Source organism: Cibotium barometz, chromosome 19 (genome assembly GCF_041138505.1).
Source record: "Cibotium barometz isolate CiBa-2024 chromosome 19, ASM4113850v1, whole genome shotgun sequence".
In the NCBI taxonomy this organism is placed as follows: Eukaryota; Viridiplantae; Streptophyta; class Polypodiopsida; order Cyatheales; family Cibotiaceae; genus Cibotium; species Cibotium barometz.
Window position 1 is genome coordinate 37,161,992 of NC_141064.1, and position 15,465 is coordinate 37,177,456.

Sequence of the window (15,465 nt, forward strand, 5' to 3'; positions counted from 1 at the left end):
TCTCCTCTCAATTTTTAATTTTCCTTCTATTTTTCTCTCTCATGCGTGTGAACGCCTCTTAATAGGGACTTTTTTTTATAAATATTAATTATAATCAATATTTAATTATGATTAAATACAATTTTATTTTTGCTTAATCCTCCTCTCTTAGCAGAGAAGGAGGGGGTGCTGAGAGAGAAGTTTGAAATGAGTCGAAGGGGAGGAGAGAGGAGATGAATCGCGCACGCCGGGTGGGGAGGGGTGGGGGGGGGGAGCTGCGTTGTAGCCTGTGGGCAAAAATTGCTCCCCCATGAAATCATTAAAAAAAAAGATTCTAAGGTTAAGCTTAAAAAAGCTTTTAATAAAGTTTTTATTAAAATCTTGATAAAAATAGTTTTTAAATAAAAAAAGCTTTTGAAAACTTTTCAAAAAAGCTTGAAAAAAAGAAGAGAAAATTTAAAATTTGAGAAAAAAAATTCTCTGGAATTCTCTAAAAATTTCTCTTGGAGCCTTTTGGCTTTCCGCATTCCCGACAAACTTTTGGCTTTCCACATTCTAGGGAAATCTATTGGCTTTACGAATTCCGAGAAATCTTTTGACCTTTTGGATTCCGAAAACTTTTGACCTTTGTCATTTCGATTTTTTTTTTGTCTTTTCATTTTCCCGAAACTGTTGGCTTTCTGTATTCCGAGAAAACCATTGGGATTCCGAAATTTTTGGACCGTTCGTATTCTAATGTGTTCGGGGTAAATTAACAGTTTTAAAAAATTCATGAAAATTAGTGAAAAATTAGACAAAGGTTATTTTAAATTTCTGGAAAATGTGGGGCTGGTGATTGGCATGTGGTGTGTCCATTCGGGTGTCCGTGACCATTTAAAACTCCATTAAAATTATAAATTTTCATTGGATTTGAGAATTGTCGGGCGGGATTGAAAATTTCGTGAACGATGGGATTCTCAGGAGAAATTAGGAATATTCTAGAAATTATTTTTAGAAATCCTAGAAATTGGTATTTTTTAAAATATCAATGGTATTTTGGCAAATCTAATTGCTAAAAAGTTTCTAGAAAAATATAGGTTTGGAATGCCATAAGATAGGTTTGATGGAATTCAAAATTAGCGTATTTTGAGGCACTAGAAAATTAAGAAAAAATAAAGAAAATCATGATAATTCTTTTTTCTCGAGAATTTAATATTTTTGAGGGTTATTTAATGTTGAAGTACGTTTTCACGTGCTGACATTAGATAGATGCAGGTTATTTGCTTTATATTATTAATACGATTGTACCTCATATTAGTAGTTATTTCTATTTGGATTAATTCTAAACGATGTTTTCCTAATTTTTTACCATTGTTTAGTCATTCTTTTTGAACATGTTCCTTCCTTTCTTTGATGAATGGCTAAAATCTGCGTTCCAAGAGTGTCGCCTTTGACACTTGTCCATGATAATTTATTTTGCACTTGTTTAAGTGTGGTTTATGCTTAATTTCTTAGCCTAAGATAAATTCGATCATGGGTTAGTTGATCTGTTTGTTTTGGTGAATTTTATTAGATGTTTTCCAAGTTTTATATGGACTCATCATGTTCTGCCTAGATCACTTGTGTCTAGGGGTTTTTAATGAGTGCTACACACGTGTTTCACTTTCTTACTTTGGAGTTTTGCTTGAACAACACCATGTTCATTCACTCCGGATTGATGAGTTGGCCACCAATTTTAATGCTTCTTTTGGCATGATTAATGACCATTAGATGGCATGCATTGATTTTTATGATCAACTATGGTTTTCATGGATTATTCGAGGAGCGTCTATGATTTTATCCATGGTTTTATAAGGATCTTTTAATCTTTTGGATAATCTCCTGTGCTTTGAGGGTAGCATTTGCCTTTGTTTTTGCACATAATTTTGGACTATGTTCTTGTACTCTTGTACATATTTCAACTTGGATACCTAGTTGCTTATGTATCTAGGTGAGTTTTTTTAACCCAGCTTTATTGTGTTTATTAGGTAGTTATCATTAGAAAGGCGCCAATAATTTGAATTCTTTTCTAATGATGTACTCAAAAAGAGTCCTTGATGTGGTCTCAGGTATATAGAGACAGGTTTTAGTATGTGAAAGTTTGGGATAAGGCCATCTTATTCCTTTTATACAAGATGTTATTCATATTTCCTAGACGGCATACTAGGGAGTTTCAAATTGGTAAGGTATGTATGTGTGGTATCATGGTGGTATGGGACGCTAGCAATTCCTCGCATATATTATCTTATCGGATAATTTGGGCTCAAGGTTGTTGCTTTGCTAACATCACTTGGCATGTTGACCTCAACATTCAAAGACAATCTCATTTTTTGACTTCACTTGAAGTTGTAGTGTAGGCATTCTCTAGATAAACTTTTTCTCCTTGTCTTCTTTCTCCTTTTTGTTGTGGTGATGAGAATCCGAATGCTTATAACACCCAACCATTTGAAAATACAACCGATCGTGAGTCGTAGTTTTGAGAGACCTAAAAAATCCTTTAAAAACAATCCAAATCTAGCACCAAAAGAATCTTTGACGTGCCCATTAAAGTAGAACTTTAAAAAGAGACTTTTTTTTGCTTAACTTAAAACATACTTGCAAGTGATTCATTCGCTAAATTAAAAATTTACCAAATTTTTCATTATTTGATGTCTAAGAACAAGCCTATCAACTACAAAATCTTAGAATATTTCAAACAAAAAAACATGACACAAAAGTTGCATTAGAGACTCACAACAAAGAGCTTTACTTTGAATACAAAATTATTGCTATCGTTACTAGAAAGCAAAATATAACTACTTTTACCGCACAACTTCAATGTCATGATTAAATTAATCTTCATTGATTAAAAAACAAGTCTAATTATGAGACAATTCCTATAAATGCTTCAATAGAGACAACATTTGACCAATTTTTGAACCAATCTCAAAATGCAAGCTCCTCAAAAAGATTTGTAATGCTAGTTTTGAATACAAACAAACGTTGTTCAAAACACTCTCAAAACCTAGAAATCCTTGAACAACCCCAATGAGGATTTAAATACCAAAAATTGTTTGAAACTACAAGTGTCTAAATCTATTCTAGCACAGGAAATTCCTCCTCTTCATGACTAACTTCTTCATCAGTTTGCTCGCATCCTACAATGAGTGGTGTTGACTCCGTAAGAGGAATATCAATATCCACAGTATGTGGATCTTCATAAGGCTCAAGATCATCAGCAAACTACATTTCATCATCAAATCCAAAGGGAGACTAAGGTTCTGTAGACGCATCCACCACTCTTGGGTTTGCTGCCATGTTTTTCATTCCAACCTCTTGAAACTCGTCCGGTAATTCTTTCATTGCAGTGACTCGTTGTTGAATAAAACGAACTTGAACTGGATCTAGCTCAACAGCAACAACATTCCTTCCTTTTTTAAGAGCACTAATAGTGGTTGTTCCTACTAAGAAAAAAAGAATCAACATGGTAAAACTCACTTAAATGAGCAATATAAAATATGTAATAAGTTAAGGTTGCATGATTACCTGTCCCCGCAAAAAGATCCATGATCCACTCTCCTTTTAAAGATAGAAGCTCAATTAAATCCATCATCAAAAGTTGTGGTTTTTGATAAGGATTCATGATCTCATTTGAATCACCAGAAAGATCCCTAAGCTTTTGACACACGCCTGGTCTATTCAAAATATTATTTCTCATGAAAAAATATGATTTGTTAAATGAAACAACATTTAAGATTAGCAAACATGTATGTAGGGCAAACAAACGAGAAAGACAAAAAGTGAAAGAGAACAGATAGACATAGAGAGAAAGAGAGAGAGAGAGAGTGTTAACCTCCATGCAAGAATGGACCTAGATGTGTAAGCAAACATGAGATAGGAATGTAAGAGAGCTCCTCAGCGCACACCCTCAGCACACTAGAGAAAAAGAGGGAGATAGAGATGTATTCTAGAATACAACAGGTTGTTTTCCTCCAAAGATGTGTTTATAATTGAATTTCAACAAATGACTTTCTAGAGATGTGTATTCCAGAATACAACTCACAAGAAGCTTCTAAACACAATACACAGATATAAAAGAGAGAAGAAAGCACTAAGAGATGAATAGATCAAACCCAAAACAATTAGGACCCTTTTTATCATCAAAGTACTTATAGAACCTCTTTCTTGAACACAATTTGAGAAAAATTTACCCCCAAAATCTATCTTTTGCTACGTTGCTCTGATGGAGATTCTGACAGCTCCGTTGGCTTCAAAAGGGGGGTAAAACTCCAAGACACTTATTAAAATACTCGCGGGTCGCTCCTCCTCCGTTTTTTATGTTAAAACTACAGTTTGCTGTTTTTTTGTCACGCGCGCACGATGCAAACTCCAGAGCTTTTGCTTTATCCCAAAATCTATCTTTTGCTACGTTGCTCTAATGGAGATTCTGACCGCTTTGTTGGCTTCAAAAGGGGGGTAAAACCACAGGACACTTGGCTGAAATACTCTCGGGCTGCTCCTCCTCCGTTTTTTATGTTAAAACTATAGTTTGCTGTTTTTTAGTCATGCGCGCGTATGACGCGAACTCGAGAGCTTTTGCTTTCTTTGCATATCTTCTAAAATTAGATAAAAAGCAAATCTTTTTTGCATGAAGGTCTATTCTAATGGTTTACATTGAGTTTGGGTTACAGTAGAACACAGCTTGCCGAAGCCGTGTATTTTGGAATACAACTCAAGTGAAGAGAGAAGTTGTATTCCAGAATACAACTTGATGAAGCTGTGTATTCTGGAATACAACTCAAGTGTAAAAAAAGTTATATTCCAGAATATGGCTTATTGAAGCTCTGTATTCTATAATATAACTCAAGTGTAGAGAGAAGTTGTATTCCAGTATACAGCTTGCTGAAGCTGTGTATTCTGGAATACAACTCAAGTGCAGAAAGAAGTTGTATTCTAGAATATAGCTTATTGAAACTGTGTATTCTGGAATACAATCTCAAATATAGAGAAGTTGTATTCTAGAATATAACTTGTTGAAATTGTGTATTTTGGAATACAATCTCAAGTATAGAGAAAAAATATATTTTTGAATACAGCTTGTAAAAGCTTCATATTCTGGAATACAACAAGGTTGAGAGAAGTTGTATTCCAAAATACAACTTGTACAAGCAATGGATTCTGGAATACAACCTCAAAGTGCATAAGTGTTAAATTTTTAAAAATGTGACTTCAAGCTTTGTATTCTAGAATACAAACTACTTAATACACAAGAAACATGGCAACTTATTGATTTTTGTGTTGTATTCCAGAATACAACACAAGAATTATCTTTTTAAAAAATGAAGTCATTATAAAGCATAGTATTCTCATCTTCAAGCCTCACTAGTAGTGGGAATATTATACTTCAAGCTACTCTATCTCCTTGAGGGTGATTCTCTCCTGTTTTGGTGCTACTAAGAGTGTTTCTCAACACTTCCAAATGGCCACAAAGGATTCACCATCACCACGCTTCAAGGGGCATACATTTCACACATGGCAGACCAGGATCAAGCTTATGCTCATGAAAAAGTGGCTCTTCAACATTGTCAATGGGAAGGAGAAGAAACCAAGGAATGTTGCTGAAGCACTTGCATGGGAAGTTTGAGATGACAAAGCTCGTGCCATTATCACATTGGAGCTTGATGATACATATATTCATCATGTGGATGGATGTGAAACTTCCAAGGAAGTTTGGGACCAACTCATAACTCTATTTGGTGCTCACTCTAAAAGTTCAAAGTTTGGCTTGCTTATTGAAATTTTTAAGCTAGACATGAAGCCTCGCACATCTCTAACCTCACACTTGAACTACATGAAAGGTCTCCTAACATAACTTGCAGGGATAGATCTCAAGATGGATGAAGGCATCTCCATTGGTGTATTACTCAAGTCTTTACCTGAAGAATATGATCATGTAGTCACAACCTTGACTAACATGCCTACCTCAAAGCTTGTGGACATTGAAGCTTCTCTTCTTGAGGAAGAGAGAAAACTAAAGACCAAGCAAATGGAATCTTCATCATCTACTTTGCCTACTGAACATGCTCTTTATGCAAGATCTAACAAGAAAGGTAAATACAAATGCAACTCTCACAAGGACTACAACAACACTCTTGTTTGTGACTTTTGTCACAAGCCTAGCCATGAAGAGAAGATCTGTTTTGGTAAGAAGAAGATGCAACGAGCCTATCTCATGGAAGAGATGCAGCTGAATGAAGACCAAGAGGGAAACAAGGATGAAGACAAGGGCCCCTATCATCAGGCCCTATCTATGACCTTTTCTGAACATTTATTCTACAGTGCTATTGTAAGGCACTGCCCTATACACATGAGTTTCCTCTTCACTCATACATGCAGCCATGTCATTGTCACACTCTTCTAAAGTCATCCCATACCTCTTTTGTACACATGACTAAAGCCTCTGAGTTCACATTGGCATAACCTTGTATGGCATTGTCAGTCAGCAGACCACGCTCATGCATGTTATCACTGAGCAGCATTGGGTAGTTAATTAGGCTCATGAGAGTCAGTATGACCAACTGTATCATTGGGTGAATTCAATGTTTGAGGAGGGGTGTTAAAAATATGGCAAACGCGTCATTAGAAATGTTGTATGGGGCACATACCTTGTACATGCACTATGCACATAAACCACACAAATGTCATAGATATATGGGCAAATGTGTTCAAAGGTTATTGTCCATCATTACCATTATATGTAAAAGGGTCAATTGGTAGCTTAAAATCAGCCAAAAGAGGTCGTGGATTCATCAGTATAGGTGTGATTAGATCAATCAGCTTGAATCTAGGAAGGCAGGTCACTTTTAGGTCCATGAATAAAGGAGGGAAGGTGGAGATGATTTAGATCAAGGTTTAACACCTAATTGCAACTTAATATCATGTACTCTGGCCTATATAAGAGGCTCACATCTAATGGAATTGATCAAGCTTCTTCGCCTCCAATTATGCTGTCATTATGAGCATCATTAAGGTAATCATTTTTTATTAGTGTTTAATACTTGTGCTTAGCATCATTTCCAATCAATCATGTGTTTAATCACCATATTTGATCCTCCATAGCAAATTTCAACTAAGTATTCCAAACATTAAGGACTCTATTCATGCCACTTGATTGACTCAATTATGCTTTGAACTAATGAGATGTATATCTTTGCTTCATTTCCTACTCTTGTATTCTAAACTCATTAGCATGCCTCCTTTTTCTTCCTCGTGTGTTATATCCTAACAAGAATTTAACCAAAAGTTCACATGCCATAGTTGTGCTTCCACTCAGTTTAGAACTAGCCTCAAATTATTTATTTAAGGTTTCTATCTTTATCTTTATTTTTACTCTTTTACTATTGACTCTGATAATTATGTCACCAATCCTTTGCCGATTCTTGCACACTAAACTCTTTTTTGTAATGCTCTTTTAGCAATCCCATTATGTTTTTCTTCCATAAGTTAGCTAGTTAACTCTCAACAAATCAAATAGACGATAACAAAATAAATTTCTTGCATGCTTAAAGTCAAATAACTTCACCACTTTATGTTGCTCGGATACCATGCTCAAAAAGAATGGGGCACAAAAGTTATAATGCCTATTAAAATCGTAAAGATAAGAACATACTAATATGAAGAACTTTGAGGTCTATTATGAAGAATCAGCACAAGTTTAAACCTAATAAATGGCTATAGAGAATATTGATTATGAAAGTTAGAGATAATTGTATAATGAACTAGGGATATTTTCTCAATCTATAGATGGACTTCTAAGGACTCCAATCAACAATATGAAACTCCTTTATTTTCTCTCTTCTTACATCTACTCACTTTTATCAATATGTGTATAGTGGGTATTTATAGTCTTTTTATAGTAAGCTTTGTTGTGCTACATTAGGAATAAACTACAAGCCTAATATCTCACTATCCATAAATAACTCTAGACGATGTTTTGTGGATAGATCCATAGCATATTAGGCTAAAATTTTATAGACAAAAGTAACGCCAAAACTCTACTCAATTTATATATCCCTATTTATAGGCATGTAGCTTATCCCTATTGTGTGTCCGACAAAGCTTACTATAAAAAGACTATAAATACCCATTATATATATATATATATATATATATATATATATATATATATATATAATGTGAACTTGCACCATGGCGACCAAATGAAGGGTAAAAGTAGTAGGAATAACCCATGGTCATGTGTGAACACTACCCAAAGTATACACCCCAAAACATGATGTGCAACAAGTGTGGAAAAAAATAACATTGCGTAGGAAAATTACCACACATGTGAACAAGCCCAAATAATACGCTAATATGCATGAACAAGCCCACAATAAAACACGAGCCATGTGAACAATGGTATGTAGGAGAAGTGTGAAAAGGTTAAAAGGGAAAGAGGGTGTGAAAGGAGTGAAGTGTGAAAAGGAAATAATGAACCCTAACTTGAAGGATGTGAAAGGATAGGAGATGGGGAAAAGCTATTGCACAAGAGGAAAATTCACTTCACTTGCTGCTCCTGCACAGGACGACTTGTAGCTCTGCCTAGCTGAGAGCTCCAAGCTCTATGATGCCAAGCTACTCTCTGTGAGCTTTGTTGTTGCTTTTTTTTTTTTTTTTTTTGGAAATGCGCCTACGAAGGAGATGCACCAGGCTACTTGCTTACTCCGTGCTGAGCCTCTGGGAACTCTGCTCTTTTTTCCTTTTATGATTTGTGCTGCAAGCTATGAATCATAATGACTATGGCTGAGCCTTGATAAAGGTGGTGATGTTCTGTGTGCTTCCTGCCTAGTGATGGAGGAGATGGAACATTCTTTGATGTTGCTGGTGACAGCGCTGGCTGCCATCAGTCTCTTCCAGAACCAGCAGTCCATATGTGAATTTGATTTGCCTAGTGAATTTCTGATGTGCTAAGCCTTTAAGAGGCGATGATTCTTGTTCCACATATTGTACAAGGCCATGCATAAACACATATTGTACAAGGCATAAACACATATGCATAAACACACAAGGCATAAACACATATGCATAAACACATAGAGTTCTTTCTTTGTATGGTCCTGATTGCTAGGCATTCCCAAAACACATGTTTACCATCTTCAAGTGAAGACCTACACCTGGGACAAATGCCGGTACACTTGATAGAGTTGATCAAGGATGTAGCTCTTCTTCTTGTCCGGTTGGTCCTTTCACTTTATGAGGATATTATGGAAAAACTAAACTGTGACAAGAGTTGACATACACGTATCAAGACTATAGCACTTGCATCATCTTTGATGATGGATCCACCATCGTAGCATGGATAAGAGTAGCTTGTAGTAGGTGCTTTAGAGCAAGGAGTGTGGGCATACAAAGAGCAAGGAGCAATAGGAGTATGGATGCTTGGAGTGGGGCTTGAAGTGGCACTACAAGAGATCTATCCACCATTATCGATGTTTTAAAGAGACTTTTTTTTAGGTAGGGGATCTTAGGGGGCTCGATATATATATCAGTATAATCATCTCTATATGCATAAATATCTACTTTGGTATTTATGTCATTATTTACATCAAAATAATGTTGGTATTATTACAAAAATAGAAAGATAGAACTTCACTGCTTGCCTTAAAAATTGAATAATCCAATTAGTTTCATTATCATCAGACATGAAAGAGAGAAGTTCTAACTAGGATTCAAAGAGGCATAGAATATGTCTCTTCCAGGAATCATTTAAAAGAACTCTTGGCCACATGCGAACAGAACCTGGGAGGAGAATAATGTGTTTAGGCATGAAATGCATGCTCAACCAGTGTTAAAAAGACAGACGTCCACTTTGACAAAATGTGCTCATTCTTTGCCACTTGTGGGAACTACTTTTTATCTTAATTAGACTTGTGCACTTACAGAAGCCTTTTACGGGACATAAATGTGAAGCCTTTTATGGGACATAAATCTCTTCAATTTTCACATAACATGACTAAGTAAATATTATAATAAAGTAATAGAGTAAATTCATGATTGTTCATCTTGTACAAGATCCATAACTGCAAAGATATCAATTTTTAATGCTATCTCCTATATCTTCCAACATAGGATTAAAAGGTGACTCGTGATTACCATCCATAGAATATCTTAAGAATATACTAGATGTAGATTCAGTAGATGATGATGATGAGACATTATCTTCTTCTACTGAGGCATTATCTTTAGTAGATGATGATGATGAGGCATTATCTTCATCCAGATTTGCAACAATAGTGGCATCATGAGCATCTCTTTGATTTTCCTCCAAGTCATTATGGATAATATTTTCTTCTTTTTCCATTTGTTTCTAAACATCTTCATCTTTGAATATTTGTTTGCTTCAAGGTGTAACTTGTATTTTACATCCCACCAATTTGAGTTTGATGAATTTGGTTAGAAGATTACCTACTGTAATAACAATAAAAAAACTTTTGGTGTTATCTTTTTTTTACGTGTTCACATTGTTGTGGTAGCACAAATGTATCACAAAAATCTATTCATAATTTTGTTGAGTCTATAGCAAAGAATCCACTTTTATCTCTTCTCATTGCATTTGGACTATTGTATATTGCTTTGAACCATTTAACATAAAAAATGAACATATCAAAACATTTGAATTTGACTTTTATGATGTCTTGTAAGATTCCACAATAATCAAGATTGGACACAAGCAGATTTGTATCACTAGCACTTGCTCAACTCTCTTGATGAAGAAAGTTAGCCATTACTCTAAAATTAGAAGTTGTTCTTCTCTTATCTACGTGCTTCATGCGAAAGTGATGACCATGGGAGCATAAAGCTCCAAATTTATGATACTATAATATATATTTTAACAAAAAATAATCAACTATAATATAATAAAGTAAATCAAATGGATCATCTACATACTTCACATTACATGCCAATTGTGCATCCTTTTACATGCTCTATCTCTCACTCACACAAATTTTTTCACCGTTATTCCTTGCTTGCCTGAGGGTATCATCTAACCGTTTGAGTGGCAATCTCCCCAGCGGGTATGGAAGGTTCTTATATCTTCTCCTAAAATCTCTTCTAGCATTTGATCTTTTCACATGTGCATCTTTGTATCTACTATCAATCCACTTGTGGTGGGGGTGGTTAAAGTAAGAGTCCTCACTTTGGGATCGTGTTGTGCAGATGGGACACCCCAGTGGGTATGGAAGGTTCTTATATCTTCTCCTAAAATCTCTTCTGGCATTTGATCTTTCCACATGTGCATCTTTATATTTATCAATCCACTCATGGTGGGGGTGGTTGTAAAGTAAGGGTCCTCACTTTGGGATCATGTCGTGCAGATGGGACACCCTTGTGGGTGGTTGTATAGTAAGGGTCCTCATTTTGGGATCGTGTCATGTAGATGGGACACCCTTGAGGTAGCTTAATCAAGTTATACATCCAATCACAACATCCCAAGTGGCAGTCACTAGACGCTCGGGAGATAACTCGAGCAAGCTACCAAACTTTCCACCTAAGATAGTGGCGATGACCATGTAACTCGAACGAGTTACATGGTGGACATCCACAAGGCACCATGTACCTCGAGTTATATAGTGGGCATCCATGTATGGTTGATCGAGGTGGGAGGTGGATATTCATGTAACTTGGTTGAGTTACATGGTGAATATCCACTAGGTGCAATGTATATTGATCGAGTTACTTGGTGGACATCCCAACATGGAAATCGATCGAGTTACAAGTTGCATATATGGATATCTAATATGTAACTTGACCAAGTTACTTATATACACCATGGCATGGTCACCATCGAATCATATTTGGTTGCAATAATGTGTATGCCATTTGCTCAATTTTTTCAATGTGTCGTGGCCTTAGAGAGCCCCCTAAAAATTGGGCCTTTAGCTCGCATATTGCCATGAAATGTGCTCTGATGGGTGACCAAACTTTGTAAGAGTAAGGGTGGGGTCCACATATACACTTTTGTAAAGTTTGGTCACCATCGGAGCACATTTGCTTGCAATGTGCATGCCATTTGCCTGGTTTTTAATATGTCATGGCCTTAGAGAGCCCCCCTCGAAATCGGGCCTTTGGCTTGCACATTGCAACGAAATGCACTTCGATGGTGAGAGAAAACTTTACAAGAGTGAGGGTGGAATCCACATATACATGCTTGCAAAGTTTGATCACATTTGGTTGCAATGCACGTTGCCTAGTTTTCATTGTGTCCTAGCCTTATAGAGCCCCCTTAAAATTGGGCCCTTGGCTTGCACTTGCAGCCAAATGTGAAGTTTGGTCACCGTCGGAGCACATTTGGTTACAATATGCATGCCATTTGCTCGCTTTTTAATGTGTCGTGACTTTAAAGAACCCCCTCAAAATTGGGCCTTTGGCTCGCACATTGTGACCAAACATGCTTCGATAGTGACCAAACTTTTCAAGAGTGGAGGGTGAGGTCCACATATAATTTTTGTAAAGTTTTGTCACCATTAGAACACATTTGGTTATAATGTACGTGTCGTTTGCTCGATTTTCAATGTGTCATTGGTGACCTTATTAAGGTAGAATCTTACTTCAATTTAATGGTTTCTTGTAAATCTTAACATTCTTGTGCTAGTCTTGATGAGATTAGACTACAATCATCACATACAACGTACACCATGTAAAGTAAGACTTAAATGTGGCTTAAAAACAAGATTACACTTGACTAAGCTTTAATAGTGGGAACAACAAGATTGCAAGGTCTTAAATGGTAAGCTATCAAGGCCAACAACAAAGATCTTGCTGGGAATCGAACCCAAACCGCTAGCAAGCTAGTGTGCACCTTAACCCACAAGACCTCAGGAAAGACACTCATTGGTTAACTTGCAATCCACAAGGGTGTGCAACAAGCTTAAGAGTAAGGGGATTAGTCCTCTACACTTACAAATCAAGAAAGCAATGTCTGATCTACTCAAGAATGCCAAGGTTATAAGGGATTTGTTAGGTAGGTTGCAATCCAAAGTAAAGCAATTGAAAAGCATACAAGCAGTATAGTAAATTATGGTAAAAAGATACAAGGGGTCAACTGATAAAAGACTCCTAACTTAGACTGAAGCAGCCTATAATATATCAGAGAAGATGCAAGCCTGAGTGCAAGAATTCAGCCAAAGCATGCAAGAAGATTGATTGACGAAAACACTTACTAAATAATAACAGTGAGTACTTGAGCTTGTGTGACAAGGTTGCTTTCTGCATACACATTATTGCATATCAAGGCACGTTTGCTTTTCAAGACTACCCCATTTTGAATCTTCGAGATCAATTCAAAGGCTCATTCAATTTCATTAACAGCTATACGAAGTACCTGTAGAAGGCCGGAAAATCAATTGGTTGAAATTAGAGTCTAGTTTAATGCTTATTGTCAGCCCAAACTATGCTTTTGAGCTTCTCTCTGGTGTTGAGAGGAGTGTAAAATTTGAGTCATTTGTTTTGAAAAATAGGTATCATTGGCATCATCAATGGAATGGATGTCCAAGAGTGGGATCCATCTTCAGACAAGTGCCTGGAAAGTAAAGTATGATGCTACAACTATTCTAGAGGCAAAGCCATCCCTGAAGTAAGCTCTCCATGCTAAAGCTTACTAGTAAACCATGATGTTCTAGTGATTGGTTTTATTGGAAGACTGGAAGAACAGAAAGGTTTAGACATCCTTGATGAATCAATTGTAGATATTCTTAAACATGATGTATAGCTGATTATCCTGGGCACATGCTAGAAGAACCTAGAGAAATAGTAGGAGGAACTAGAAGTAAAATTCCCCGACAAAACCTTCAACACTGTGGTTGGAGAGAATAATCTTTTTCACTAGTGCTCCCAAAGAGTATTACCCACATTTTTAAATATGTGCATTGGGTCTAAGAGATGGTTAATTAGTAAAAGTTATTCCAATATGAAGCTGGTGAAACATGGAGAATCTTTTCATCCCATCTACTACCAAATTTCTATTCACTCTCCATGATTCAAACCAATAGCTACCTGTTGGTGTTTGGTCAGGACCCAAGGTCAGGACCCGGCACTTTCATGGTTCCATACCACCTAGTCGGCTTCCAGGGGAGCGGCACCCACCAATGTAATAAGCCAACGCTAGGACATTGAGCTACCATCTGCCTAAGTGCGGGGAGATTGAGCTACCATCTGCCTAAGTGCGGGGAGATTGAGCATGGATGCCAGCAGGTTAGTTCCTATGGCTATCTAGATTCCAGACTAACTTCCACATCTAGACAGGAATGACTTAACACAAGATTGAACATTAAATAGACATAGATAAATAGATAGAAAACAACAGTAAGATAAGGTCCAATCCATCTTTAAGTATTACAGCACAATGCCTTAGAAGAACTCTGCCATGAACTGCTCACTCAACTCTCCTATACCCCTATTTGGTATTGTTCCTCTCTATAAGACAGTATTGCACCTCTTCCTACAGTCTCAATCGGGTAGGCTAGATCCACTCTCACTCTTCTATCCCCTTATCCAACTAATCCGCTTTTTCCATTTCAACCACGGGTACTACCATCGGGTAGGCTAGATCCACTCTCACTCTTCTATCCCCTTTTTCCATTACAACCACGGGTACTACCAATCTCAATCGGGTAGGCTAGATCCACTCTCACTCTTCTATCCCCTTATCCAACTAATCCCCTTTTTCCATTACAACCATGGGTACTACCAATCTCAATCGGGTAGGCTAGATCCACTCTCACTCTTCTATCCCCTTATCCAATTAATCCCCTTTTTCCATTACAACCACGGGTACTACCCGTTCATTAAGAAGCTATTACAAGTTTGTTACAAAACAAGAAGGCCCGGTTTGTTGCACAACGATCAGTCCAACAGTGGTCTAGGTGGCAGCCAAATGGGCTGGTTGGCTGCCAACACCTGGCGATCACGGTGGATGCTAAACTTGACGGGGTGATCGTGGACATATCGTGGCTTGTAAGCCTTCTTCCTGTCGCTCACCCAAGCATTCCCCATACCAGTCCTTTCGTCGGCCCTCCGGAACTGCACATCGATGGGCTATGCCTCCGGATGCCTTGCCCTTGCCCTGTGCATTGCTTCCACTACCATGCCTGCTGTGCGAAGGCATGAGACTCTGTTTACTTAGGGGTGATGAGGTATTATTCAAATATAGTCTGCTCCAATTTTTGAGGACTTCTTTTCCCACCATGACTCCATTTCCACCCATAGGGCGGTGTTTTCGTAGGTTCAAGATTTAGCATCTCCCTTTTCCTTTCTACTGGTTGACTCCATTAGGGAGGGGCTTTAGCAAGGTCGCTCTTTGAATGAACTGTTGCCTCCTCACCTGGATCTGTGAGTCATAAGAGACCGCTACTTCCACGTACCACTTTGGATCTGAGGGAGGGGCTTCTTCCTTGTCTTGATGCACTTGCTGATGCACCTACTTGAGAGCTC